Source organism: Plodia interpunctella, chromosome 26 (genome assembly GCF_027563975.2).
Source record: "Plodia interpunctella isolate USDA-ARS_2022_Savannah chromosome 26, ilPloInte3.2, whole genome shotgun sequence".
Taxonomy (NCBI): domain Eukaryota; kingdom Metazoa; phylum Arthropoda; class Insecta; order Lepidoptera; family Pyralidae; genus Plodia; species Plodia interpunctella.
In genome coordinates, this window is record NC_071319.1 from 2,363,936 (window position 1) to 2,378,911 (window position 14,976).

At 34.9% G+C, this 14,976-nt stretch overlaps 1 protein-coding gene across 6 annotated transcripts in view; it reads left to right on the top strand.

Moving 5' to 3' along the window:
* The window catches only part of SPR (Sex peptide receptor), a 168,145-nt gene that overhangs the window by 37,526 nt on the left and 115,643 nt on the right, over nt 1–14,976 (top strand). For 2 of the 6 annotated variants that reach the window (XM_064436852.1, XM_053764903.2), the window contains exon 3: nt 13,362–13,451. The exons of the other annotated variants lie outside the window; for them this stretch is intronic. The gene's annotated coding sequence lies outside the window, so the exon portion shown is untranslated. The remainder of the gene's footprint in view (nt 1–13,361; nt 13,452–14,976) is intronic. 6 annotated transcript variants of the gene reach the window in all.

Below are 14,976 nucleotides of genomic sequence, written 5' to 3' on the forward strand. Positions count from 1 at the left end.
GGTTTACGTCACGGTTTCTTGTCATACGAAAAATCACAATTGAAAGAGTTTAATTCAATGCATCGGTCGATAGATTTTTTCATTGTAGATTTGCTTAAAACCTTCGAAAAAAGTTGTAAAAATTGATGCTATTATGAACTTTGATTGCGTGAGAATCGGGCCCCAGCTGCGTGAATGGTGTGAACCCTTTTTGGGAATGTTGTTAGTGTCTATCAGATGTTAAGGCTGTTCTAGTCACGTCGTATGAGATCCAAGTGAGGATATAGATATATATGTATGAGGGTATAGATATATAATGTGAGCTATTGTCTAAACTAGTTTGCAACACTACGGACAGATGTCGCTATGGTCGAACGGTCAAGTCTAGAACGCGAAGTTGAAGTTTTCAATGTGCTTTTCGTTACAATGACAAACCTCAGAAATCACATGCTACCTATACAACGTTATGTTATCGCGATAAAATAGTTGACGCGGGCCTAACCAATGGTCTGGCAAATAAAATGAATTGACTACTGATTAAAGAATCTGAAGACTTATATGAAGGTGAAAAGTATGACAGCAAGCTAGTCTAGTCTCTAATAGCTCCGAAAATAAGCAAGAATACGCTCTGATGAGAGAGAGAAACACATTATTAACTAATAGACCGTCTGGGAAATAAACACATCAAAAGTTTCAGTACGTGCAAATACCGAATGTTCCTATGTGTACTTATATGATGTACCGATTAAATAAATGGCTGAACTTAGCTGCTTTCTAGTTTCTGATGTATTAACCCATTAACCTTGCACGTACTGTACGTCAACTAAACTTATTAAACTAATATTATATAGAGTATATTTGCGTGTTTGTTGCTATTGTGTAATCTCAAGTTTAGCGAAATTTTGCAGGTGTATTCTGTATGTGTAGGTGTGCTATTAACATTCGGTATATATGTGGAATTTATGCGAATGATATTCGGAAAATAATATAATTTTATTTATAAAAAAATCGTGTTATATACCAATAACGTTAAACGAGATTCATAACAAGCATAATGACATATATACACAGAAGACAATCTAGATAAAGTTCTGGGCATATATCCTACTAATATTATAAATGTGAAAGATGTGTGTATGTATGTTTGTTACTCTTTCACGCAAAATCTACTGGACCGATTGTTATGATATTTGGTGCACGGGTAGAATATAACCTGAAATAACACATAAAGTACTTTTTATCCCGATATTTCTATGGAAGCGAAGCCCCGGGGCGCTACTGCATGAATGTGAAAATAAGTTTGTTCGTTACCACTTCGCGTTCCGTCTACACTTCTTGAAATTTTCCATTTCATCTCAACCAGTCATCCCTGAAAAATAAGTGTTCCCGTGGGAAAACGCAGCTGAAGTCGCAGGCTAAAAGCTAGTATACCATAAAACGAGTCCCAAACATTGGGACTAACTCAATCTGTTATTAGTTTCTGTCTAACTGTCTAACATACATTCAAAGCGATTCATACAATTACAGTTTGAAACAAGAATATCTAGATCCTGAACTATAATGGTCACGTCCATTAATTAGTACAATGGTTGCACACAACACATGCATATATAAATTGGTCTGTCTGTCTATCAATCACGTTCGTATCGACCTTCGTGGCCCGTTTCAATTAAACACGGCCAATCAGTAAATAGATGTATATATGTATATATATGTGTATGCGAACAGTTTTTAAATGCACAGGACGTTGTGTAAAATACCTAATAATCGAAAAATTGTTTTTTTTTGTGATTTACTGAGGAATTTAAATGTGTTCTAGATTACAGTTTCGAGATACGAGTTTAACTAAGTTGATAGTTTCTCCATAATAATAATTATAAAGAGGACAGATTTAATTTTTTATTTGTATAATGAGATGAAAAGTATATCCCTATGTCCTTCTCTATAATTCAAGCTACATGTATGCAAAATTTCACGAAGATAGGGTAAGCAGATAAAGCGTGAAGAGGTAACAAACAAACTTACTTTCGCATTTGTACAATATTACCTAGTTGGGATAAACTAAAAACAACAATAATAATTTTAACTAACAACAAAATCTAAAAATTCATTTCTTCATCACAAAATTCTGCAACATTTTCAAAAGTAGAATAGGAAAGTCAAGATGGCCCCCGGCTGTCACACGGCAACTTCTGCGGCGATTATCCGCGCAATTTGACGCATGCGAGCACCAAAGACCGTTATAAATGACAGAGTCTTTTTTCAGATGGAAGCTAGACGGACCTAATTTTGTACCTTATTTTCCTGTTTTTAACCTTCGTTGCAAACAGAGGTGTGTAGACAGATTGAAAGAAAAATTAACCGTTTTGGGAAACAGACTGAATTTTCAAAATGGTCCAAATTGAAATAAGACTGACCAATCTTCTGGAGTGTGTCTTATGTGTTTAAGAGTGAGCTGCACTAATTGATTTTAACACTGACTGTAACCTGTGCGCCGCCGACGTTTAGACAAATTGCGTTACGTTGCGTTTTCTGCGCAGATTATAATTTCAGGTACAAGTGAAAATTTACTGAAAAAAATTGAAATAACAAATTACTTAGCGGTCTGCTCGTTGTACGCTCTCGTCTTGTCAATGTAAAGTATGTCTACCGAACACGCTTTAAATCTCACTTTTAAATGAATGCCATCTTGTCGGGGGGCAGCGGTGCGGTAAAAGAGTTCTTAGCATTTAGTTCTGACGCGTCTGAATCCGTATGTCTGTCAGAGGCTTTATGTATATAACCGAATATAAATATATTATAGTTTAGAAGGTTTTTTTGAGTTTTTGACGACCTCGGTGACGCAGTGGTCAAGTGCTTGTGTCTGAACCCAGAGATCCGGGGTTCGATCCCCGGTCGGGTTATGATGGAAAATTATCTTTTTCTGATTGGTTTGGATGTTTATGTATTTGTTATACAATATAGTATCGTTGATTTAGTATCCCATAACACAAGTGTCGAACTTACTTTGGGGCTAGCTCAATCTGTGTGATTTGTCCTAATATATTTATTATTCTTTTACATATAGGTAAAGTACCGAATTTAAAAGTCTACCACAGTGCAGGTTTCTCGTTGTTGTTTTCCTTCACCGGTAGCAAGTGATGGTGACAACTACCAGATACAAAACAGATTGGTATTCTAACTAGCTATATTCGAACCGGGAAAGCAATAGGTGTTATTTATCGTCAGTTATTGAACCTAATGTTATCTAAGACAATGCAACATGATTCATGGTTTCCATTTTCTTAGGGCGAATCGAATAAATCCATCGATATGGACCATTACAATGTAAAATAGGACACTTTATTCAAAGTCTGTACGGAAGGTTCAGTCTTAATTGAGTTTTCAACTTTTATTACTAGTATATTTGTCCTTTTGTTTACGAGAAATAGTCATTTATATACTTTGATGAAGTTCAAAAGTTAGAATTGAAAAGTTGAGAAGCAATCCTAGGCTTTTAGGTCTTTGTCTATTTATATCATAGTCTTGCCCGCGATTCCGCTCGCTGCTAGAAGTATCCTATTTCACTATTAAACTCTTTGTATCTCCCACCGGACACCAAAAATCACTTTAATTACACACGTATACTAAATTTTATCAAAATCGGAATTAGCAGAACAGACAGACGAGAGAAATCAAAAAAGTCATCCACTAAATGTTTGTAATGGCGGTAAAAGTTTGTATGAAAATCATGTCTGTTCCGTTTTAGCATATATAAATTCACGCGGGGCGGTCTCTGTGTTTTCCACGATATCGTTTAAGAAAATGCAAAGTTTTATCCAAATTCTCATTAAGCCATGAACTAATTATGAGCTGCTTCCAGAGACAGGATTATTATGCAAAGAAACCACGCTAATGGAAAGCTAGCTAAAGTACGTTTAATACATACGAATAGGTCAGAAAATTGTAAAAAAAACATGTATAATTTACATAAAATCTCTCCGTCTAGGTATAATCTGGTCTAGGTAATAATGGTATAATCTCTGCGTACATGCATGACGACGCAGAACATGCGTCGATCCGTCGATGGACGTCAATGCAACGGAGGCCGGCGGAGCAATGAGGCCGAGCCTTAGGGTGTGTGGCAGTTTACAAACTCTGATACAATGGAAAACGATTCTACGATCTTGAAACGAAATTTTATTAATTTCAATGTTTTTTGTTTCAGGTAATTTATTTTTTACTTAAAGTCAACGATAATCTTATTTTTGTAAGTAACAATGTTTTTAGTATCCTTTCATGTTAGTGTGAGTAATCTATCAGCTGCTTCTCCTCCCGAACAGATTGTAAAAGCCAATCAAAGGAAAGAACATTATTACCCTCAAAGCGGACGTGGGACGTGATCCTCCAGTTGAGTTCACCTAGATGAACCACGGGCACTTTCCAGCATAAAATTTGACTTTTGTTATTGAAAATAGTAACAATATTTCCACACAATGCTGTATTGTTTTTGAAATAATTTGTCATCGAATAAATGAATATGAATAAAACAAAATATTCCCGGTTTCATTTGGGGCTGTAACGCCTTAAAGCCAGGCGTTAGCTACCGTAAATACAAACCTATATATAGATTTTGATTGAGCGGTCCTATTCTAGGGCGGAACCATACGCCACGTATTACCATAGTTCTAGTTGTAAAGTATACATTTTTATTTATTACGATTATCAACTTAAATATTTCTATCTCTTTCATGTTTTCAGTTATTTTCCTCAAATCAGCAATACCTAAGCGTTCCATCCACTTCGTCTTATATTCCAGTGCTGTCCTCAGCACTTATTTACACGACTGTACGTGATTCCGTATTCAAATTGAGAACCGGTTTGATCCGGTATTTATTCCAGTTATTGCCGGTTGGAACTGCTTATTTGCGGTTACAAGTGGGATTTTGTTCAACAGTGATGTGTTTTGATTTAAAGCGGTACAATTTTTCTGCTACCTACGTAAAAAATTGTTTTCAAATCTTGTTCAATAAATACAATACAAAATAAAATCCTATATTGTACTATATCATAGATATATGCACATAAAAATATTATACTTACACCATTACATAGTATAAAACGGACGGACGGTGGGAAGTGACACTGTCTGTCCGTAAAAAACCGTAAGTAGGTAAGTACATAGACGCTTAGATCTTGTAAACTATGCAACGGATTTTGATGCGGATTTTATTAATAGATTCGAGTGATTCAACGGGGTCTTAGGTATATGCTTTATTATGATTTTACCTGAGCGAAGTTGGGATGGGTCGCTAGGTTATAAACAACTTGAAACTTACTTCGAAGCGTTTCTGAGAAAATGGATTTTGAGTGTCGGACAGCAGACGGACAGCGTAATAATCCTATAAGTTTTCAAGAAGAATTACAATTTTACATGAAAATCAACAAAACCATTACAAAAAGACTTCCCGAAACTAAATGTGTGTCTATATCCGAATTTGTAACTGTTGTCAATAACGGCTAAACGCAATGGTACAACAAAACACATTGGAAAGAGACACAGATATTAATTGTATAGCTGTTGGAAAGAGACCGCGCCCCCGAACTCCCGAAGGAGCAATCCTGTCACTTTATCTTCCCGATCGTAAAAGCTATTTATTGGTTTCTTACATTAACTCCGGAACGAGGCATGTATTTTAAATTTTTGAAACAAAAGGTATCATATAAAAAGTTATCCTAGTCCCAATTATCGTAATCCTACAAATATTGTGAAAAATCTGAAACAGATATTCATTAATTTGTTCTAAACAATCAAAATCCAAATTTTCATGTCACTTACTTTAACGGTGCTGAACGTTCACCACCTTTTTCCAAAAATCCTCTCTTAATCTCTCACCTACACTCCCCAGGGAACCTACATGCCAAATTTCAGCTTCCTACGCCCAGTAGTTTTGGTTGTACTTATTGCGATTGATTGCTATTCATTTTCACCTTGGCCTGACCGGGAATCGAACGCGGTACGATGTAGCAGTCGGCAAAGCCACTTAGGTCGTATGTGTGTATATATAGAGGAAGCTCATTAGAAACATGAACCATACAGCTGTTACATTATACAAAGTGTTAAGACAGATTTCAGTTACCCACATCAAACAAAACCACACAATAACTAAACAAACATTAGCTTGAACGATTCATGTGTATTTTGAATGAACGAAATAAATGTCTTAGTATATCGCTTTTAAGAGGTCTTTCAAAGAAAGTCTAGTTTTCGCGGAGTCTTCTAAGGATTTAAAAAGTGTTAAAGGTGATTTTTTTTTAAGGTTAATTTGGACATTCTAATTACTATAGGTTTTACTCATGAGATTACTCATCAAAGTAACCTAACTAATAAGTAAAAAATGACTTTACCATACAATAATTATTACATACTAATAATAACGCAAAGACACTTCCCGTTGCCGGTCCTTTAGTTGGCTTAGATCTTTTAAAAGTACTCAAGATGCGAGTTTTTTAAATAGAGTTATTAAACAGAAAGGTTTATGTGAATAATAATATCGCCCCGTGCAAAATAGGAGTGGTTCGCTAGTAAGAAATAAACCTTACAATTTTGAAAATTCGGCTGTGACTTTAGGCCGTCCACCTGTCTAACGTCACTCCATAGGAACGCTGTTGAACGCATAACACACGTACAATAGGTTGATGCCTGTCAATATGTGAATGTTTTGAAAGTTATTAGAGAGTATTAATGCTAATGTATGTACATATTTCAGAATAAAATATATTTTGATTCGAATTCCTCGCGATCTAACGATCACCCGTATAACACGTGATGTAAATTATCCCATGGGATTTACTTGTCAGTTGAAACATAGATAGGGTTGGCAACTTTGAAAATATCTTTCTAGCTAAGATAAAAAGAAAAACACTATTTATTGAAACCTTGTTTTAACTTGTCTGTTTACCCATGACTGACAAAATATAGTATAAACTTTTAAATTTTCAATTAACGAAGAAATTGCAACCAATGATTGTAACATCACCATCACTATATTATAGTATAAATCAAAGTATAAATAAGTATAAATTAAAGGTTCTTCCCGTCTATCTGTCCCTATTGTATGCTTAGATCTACGAATAAATAAATTGGTGAACATAGATCCTTAAAACAAGACAACGGAATTTAATGCGGGTATTTTTAATATAGTGATTGAAGAAGAAGTTTTAGGTATAATAATATAATATGGTTTTAATTGAAATAAAATGTATTTGCTTTAAACGTATTAGGACAAATCACACAGATTGAGCTGGCCCCAAAGTAAGTTCGAGACTTGTGTTATGGGATACTAACTCAACGATACTATATTTTATAACAAATACATATATATTTAAACACCCAAGACCCGGGCCAATCAGAAAACGATCATTTTCCATCATGACCCGACCGGGGATCGAACCCGGGACCTATCAGCTTAGAGGCAAGTACTTTACCACTGCGCCACCGAGGTCGTCAAGTACATATAAGTAAGGTAATATATTATAATACTATTATTATAATATACTGAACTAACTAACTAACTGAACTATTTCATACATACATTTAACGAATACTAGCATGCAAATTAATATATAGGTTATTAAAATATAAATTATTAATCAATAAGTCAGATAGCAATGCAATAAAAATAGTCTCAATAGTACACACATGATATTATCCATTCATTCATGTTATCTTATAATTTAAATATTCATCAAATGTGTAAAAAACAGCCAATTAATTTAATTTAATCTAGGCGGGCCGCTAATATTTGATGAGAAATTGAATTATCTGAAATCGACAGCCCTATCGAACGAAGAAACATGGCAAATGTGTATTTTTTTTCGTCTAAATGAGGTTGTAACTTTGAGTGACATTTCTGCGATATAAACTTATGGGTTCTACTTCGGCTTTTTAGGCTTATCTTCTTTTTCTTCGCCATAATTTCTCGATGATATGGTTTCGTGTCTTTTTTTATCACGAATAGGTAATTCTTTGGTATTCGTATCGACAACAGAATGGGCTTCTGTAGGTTTTCTCGGCGAGTTTTATCGTGATTTCACTTGATGTCGGTAGGTAAAAAGGTCGTAAAAGTCATGTCAGATGCCTTTAGGAGACTTGAATAAAAATCTGACACCAGTGTTAGCAATATGAATGAATGATTAAATACTATTATAATTTAAGGGTAGGTTAAATTTATGTTCGCTATCGGGGCTAACGAAATTTTTGAAAGAAATTAAAAACATTTCCAATTTTTTTCCTGTTCATAACAATGGCTAATAATATATTCATCTTGCAAAAGTTTCACAAAGCCATATAATTGGTTAACTTTTTTTAACATTAATCTAATTGATTTCTCAAAAAAACTGCGCGTGCTAATATTTATACCTGCGATTGCAATATTTGCCTACGGTTCGGGGTGTTCAGTGCCCGTTACTGTGTTTGTGACCGATAGAATACAAGCAGTGCTTAGTATAGGCCGTTGAGTGTTGCCCATTTCTATTCATTGATATGAGACTGCAAGAAAATCGTGATAATAACGCGCAATTTGTAACAACTCTCACGTATTTACACGAAAAGTACTAGACAAATTGCCGCGTACAGTATTACCTACATATTCAATTTACGTGCTCAGCACATTTTCCTCGCCAAATCTATACTAAATCCTGTATCGAATTTACGAAAGAAAATCACTGTTATATTCTACGCGTGACTATATTTTATTTGTCACATAGTGCTTCACGTAACGCGTATCGGATATATACGGTTATGTTAATGTGCGTTTTAGACGAAAATTCTGATGTGCGTAGCGGTAAATGTGCACGGGAATCGTATATTTTGTGATAGTTATTGTAAATCATGTGCAAAATGTGACTGTTGAATAAAAAAGCCGGTGTTATATGACGTTATTTAATAAAAAAAAGAAGTTATAAAATACACTTTTAAGCTACAGTGTTTTGTCTCGATCTGTCAATGTCAAATATTGTAAATTGCTATGGGGATAAGACATATTTTTTAGAGAATTCCTTGAATATTTAGGCCCTGTCTAACGGGGACAGTATGCTCATAGATGCGTGGGTTCAATTCGTGCTCGATTTTAGAACTTTTTCATGTCGTTATTATTTTCAAAATTAGTTAAAAAGCGTGTGTGACATGGTTGACAATACAAAAAAAAACCAGGTTGCACTCCGGGAGCGCCAGCGGAAGTGAAAACTTGAATATTAACGTTGTGCATTTTTGACATCTTACGAATTTTCGATCAGGGTCACGTGTCCTGACGCGAGTTTAACATTTTTTACCCATCACAAAAAGTTCACAACGCCGCTAAAGAAGTTTTCACTTCAAAAATATTTCATTTCGGCACAATTCATTCATAATAGACGAAAATATTTCAATATATACTGTCAAATTAGAGCAAGTGCCCGTCCGGCCCTGGCAGAAGGCAAACTCAAGAAGTACTTACTGGCTTGATGTCGTCAAGGATGATATGCGTGACGATGGTCTGAGATTTTTATTTCAGCTTAATCAAATTTAAGTTTTTTTTTTTTATTTCACATTTTTACGAAGCATATTGTTGACACACTTCTGTAAACTATTATTTTGTGGATCGGCCAATTTCTAAAAATTTAACGAAAAAATAAACATAGTTATCCTTATTTTTTAAAAACTTCGAACCCTTCACCAATCTTATCAAGTTCCGCGTAAAAATCACAGTGACTTTATTCAACCCTATTACGTACCCTATCCAACGATTTTCGATACGAAATACTCGCTCGAAATACTTCAGATTATGGGATTGATTGAGCTTACCCCCAGTGGGGTTAGATAGTAGCATAGATGTATGTTGGGCTAGATACCACATGGTAATAGTATCGAATCGATCATGTCACTGTCATGTCTACGATTACGAAATAAAAATGCTAGACGCGCTTCATAAATTTTTCCCAACATAATTTTTGGTGTGAAAACTTCTTTAGCGACGTTGTGCACTTTTTGCGATGGGTAAAAAATGTTTAACTCGCGTCAGGACACGTGATCAGGACACGTGATCGAAAGAAAATTCGTAAGACGTCAAAAATGCACAACGTTAATATTCAAGTTTTCACTTCTGCCGGCGCTCCCGGAGTGCAACCCGTTTCTTTTACGGCTAATTACTTATTGTAGATACGTGAATGGAATTTTTCACGGCTTTTATTAATTTCATTTGCACATTTCTCCTGCAATTTTAGATGCGTACTAATAACCAATATTATATTATGTTCAAAGCTGAAAGAAATACTCATCATCAAAAATATGAAGACGAAAAAATTAAATTAAATTTCATGCGTGAAACGTAGAGATAATATTCGTTCGTCAATTTAATTGAACATAATTAACAAAAATTCTAGAAATAATCACTACTAACCCTTAAACTTCTTTGATTCTACTAAACACCCTCATTGTCTCTTAAATATTGGTTACATGTACACATAAAACTTTGGTTTCAAACTTTTAATAGAAACAACTCGGTCAGCAGACGTGCGCTATCTAGCCCGAAATACATCTACGCATTTGATAGTATATTATTTTCGATAAGATCATCTATTCCCTGGAGTTTGTAGACAATTTCTGGTAACTAAAGAGATTGGGGGTAACGGGGATGGCTAAGTCATTTTACTTGTCAAATTGAGAAGTTGCCGCTATCAATAATAAATTTGGGAGTAATGACCTTTTGATAAGCTCTGTAATCTTCTTCATACTCGTATTCCTCATGGCTGAGGGTCGTGGTTATTACGTGGAATGAAACACCCACAACTTTCTTGGCATTATTAATGGAGTGGTTTGGCATTGCCTTCTCCATTTCAGACACAAGTTAATTAGAATTAACCAGTGTGCAGGTTTCCTCGCGATGATTTCCTTCACCGGAAGCAAGTGGTGATCGATGAAAACTACTATACATGAGACAGATTGGTATACAAACTCATGTGGCACGAGTAGGATTCGAACGTGGGACCTTTCGACCCACAGGCAGGCGTCTTAACCATTACACCACCACCGCTTCTCTGCGCTGTAATAGATTTATGCTATAATACTTTAATATTAAAATTTAGTTTTTTGTTTTGTGTTAGGGTGCGTACGCTCGTAACTTATAATTATTAACTAGCGGCAAATTCCGGCTCCGCTAGGATAAAACTCCAACGGATACACCAAAACCTTCTTCAGAAATCATACTATCTATTAAAAAAGCCGGCATCAAAATTTGTTGCGTAGTTTTGAAGATCTATAAGCATATACGTGAGGACAGACAGACAGGGGGCGACTTTGCGTTACTGCGACTCGGGTTCTAACCTATACCAGATTTTGAGTTAAACTATCCGCTGTACAACTATGACTGTAATCTAATTCCATCCAGTAGTTTTTACCTGATAACAGACATACAGACAGACAAGCATAAAAAAATGGCTTCTATTTAGTCGCATAATAAGCCCCATAATTATATTCTTTAATAACTCCTATGTACAGATATAGCCCACTTAATTTTATTATGTGTGCAGATAAATTTAATAAAAGAAACAGATTGATTCAAAGAGAGATCATTACACTGCAAACAATACAACAGAAAGACAAGACGAAGAATGATGTTTGGCTTCATTATAAAACAATAATAAATACATTAGGACAAATTACACAGATTGAGCTTGCCCCAAAATAAGTTCGAGACTTGTGTTATGGGATACGAGCTATCGAAGACCCAGGACAAAATCAAAACATTTATTCCAAAATTAGGCCTTTACAGGCACTTTTCACGTCATATTCTAAATTAAATGATATTTAGCAAAGCTGCAAACTACTATCATTTCGGAACGACCACTGCTGAGAAGAAATGCCGAACTCATTCTAACAGTGTTGATCCCTATCATGCCAGAGGGCTTGATATTTTTTAAAATCAAAATAAGATCATTTTCCATCATGACCAGACCGGTGATCGAACCCGGGACTTCTCGGCTCGGAGGCAAGCACTTTACCACTGCGACAATTATACGACATCATTGCAATTATACGACACGACAACATTATGAAATACTTGATTGTCGAAGCTCGTATAAGTATAGGAAAGCCACGAAGGGTATTCACGGATCAGTTGAAGGAAGGACAAGGGTCGTATCGTATAGGGAGGTAAATTCGATGGCAGAAGATGAATATAACGGACTACTCTACCTAAAAGAATATTTGATGATGAATACTTAACAAGTTTATTTGTTAGACAGATTAAAAAAACACCGACTTTTAATCAAGAACCGCCGCATAAAAATTAGCTATCAAATAAAAAAAAACTCATCCAAAACGGTTCGCCCGTTGATGAGCTACGTTGATAGACAGACAGACATATTTAGCGGTCAAACTTATAACACCCCTCTTTTTGCGTGGGGGTTTAAAAATACTGTACCGTAATCTACCAATATATAGGTACTTACCTTTTTATACAGTGTTTTTCGAAACATAACTCTAAGATAATGTTCTTCGTTAATCTCTTGTTTAGACTAGATGGTGCTGAATACGAGTAAACACAAAGAGAATAGCGTGCAAGCGCCATTTTATTTTATCCTCAATACCATTGATACACAAAAATCTAGACATCGTAGTACAACAAAATTTAATAAATTGTCGCCGCCATTTGGTTAAAAACATCGATTTTGATGCGCTATTAGCGGAACACTAGTGCCACCATAATATTTCACATATTTTCCAATTTCAAACGTCAAAAATGAGAAAAAAAAATGTTGAGGGAGAAATTGAGTAAAATAATCGGTGTATTTGACTGTGTATATTCGACTGGGCGCAGCCAGCCGTTGACTCAAGTCTTACACTAGGTACCAACATATTATTTATAAAAATGACGTATGACGTTTAACATTTATAACAAAAGTACATAATTATGACAAATACGATTTTTATACCAAAATTGTCTATTCATATTTTAATTTATAATAATATACATAATATGAGTGTTGAATTACATCGATTGCCTAAAGACCGTCTACAAAATGAAATATACTAATTTTTAATTTAATATGATTTTACAATAGATACGTAATACAGTTCTACTTTTAATCAAGGGATAAATAGCCGTGACAACTGTTATTACAATGTAGTTTGTATTATTACATTGTAATAACAGTTGTCAAGGCTATTTATCCCTTAATCGCCTTGTATTATACCCACAGATAATTATGGATGAGTGTAATTCTAGTGTGGAAATCACACGTCGCATTTGTTATCACTGAGTATCAAAGCGTAATTAATTACTACGTTAAATAACATATGAAACATCCTGTACCTTTACTAAAGAACAGGTTTTAAACGCGCACATACCTTTTTTATTTCCCAGACGTTTCGGAGCTTGTTACAAAGGTCCGTGGTCACTGGGCGACTGACTCAGCGAGCTACGGCAACGACGTACGTCTGGGAAATAAAAAAGGTACGTGCGCGTTTAATACCTGTTGTTTAGCATACAATTATGCAACGCGAAAGTTTAAAAGTAGTAACACCATATTTAGTTCTATTTCTGCAGTAATAATCTATGCAAGCACCTTAGTACTAAGTAGACATTAACAATTGACTTCTTCACTAAACACTACAAAGATCTACACGGGTGGGCAAAGTTACCTCATCTAGTTAAATTTATATGTCTATGACTCTAGCATTTCTAAGACAATTCTCACCATTTGTTCGTATTAGTGGACAGTAACAACAAAAAGTACAGCTCTTAACGGAAGTGGTTTTGCTATTGCGAAACAATTGCAAGCAGATTGTACAGTAAACGTCTTTGCTATTACTTTGACGTGTAGGAGTATAACTGAAAAAAAAAATGGGTTTCGGCCAGAATCTAGAAAAATATGTTTTGACACTTAAAGCTATTAGACTATAACGTCAGAAAAGTATCTGAAATATTTTTTTTACAATTATGTAATAAATAAATAAATAAATAAATAAATAAATATATTAGGACAAATCACACAGATTGAGCTAGCCCCAAAGTAAGTTCGAGACTTGTGTTATGGGATACTAACTAAACGATACTATATTTTATAACAAATACATATATAGATAAACATCCAAGACCCGGGCCAATCAGAAAAAGATCATTTTCCATCATGACCCGACTGGGGATCGAACCCGGGACCTCTCGGTTCAGTGGCTAGAACCTTACCACTGCCCCACCGAGGTCGTAATTTTTGACACAAGCTTTTATTGTTGTCAGAGTATAGGTATTAAGTTTATTGTACCTATTGCTATCCTACGTTTGGAGCTGATCCTGTGTGTACCATCAGATCATGCTTATCATAATAATGCATTGTCTTCCAAACTAAACGTGTGTACAAAATTTCTGCTTCAAAATTGAGTTGCAAAATTCCACCCGAGATATTGAGACGTGATTACACTTTTTTAAATATATAGGAACAAATCACATAGATTGAGCTAGCCTAACTTTGTGTTGTTGGATACTAACTCAACGATACTATATTCTATAAATAGATAAACATCCAAGACTCAGGTCAATATGAAAAAGTTAATTTAATTAAAAAAATAAAAAATTTCATTTCATTTCTAAAAAAAGTGTTCAGTTACACAGAAAATATCAATACTATTATTTTCTCGTAACAGTCCATAAAACGGTTGCATTTGAAATCTTTGCGATGAACTGAATATCTCAATTTCATTACATAATTCATACACCTTCAATAATCATACTGCACTCTCATTATAGCACTAGCTGAATGCAAAGTTTCCGCAGAATCGGAAATACGGTATAGGGTCGTACTGAATGATTTGTTAGCAGAGACCGGAATGAACGAATGAACGACTTTATTGCTTCAAAAGTGACAGCGATAACAATGGGTGGAACAGTGAATTACTTTCATGAGGTACAATAACAGAAATTAGAAATTTCTGTTATTTTATTGGGGCTATTCACAATATGATGGTGTGGCGTTTTATCGATA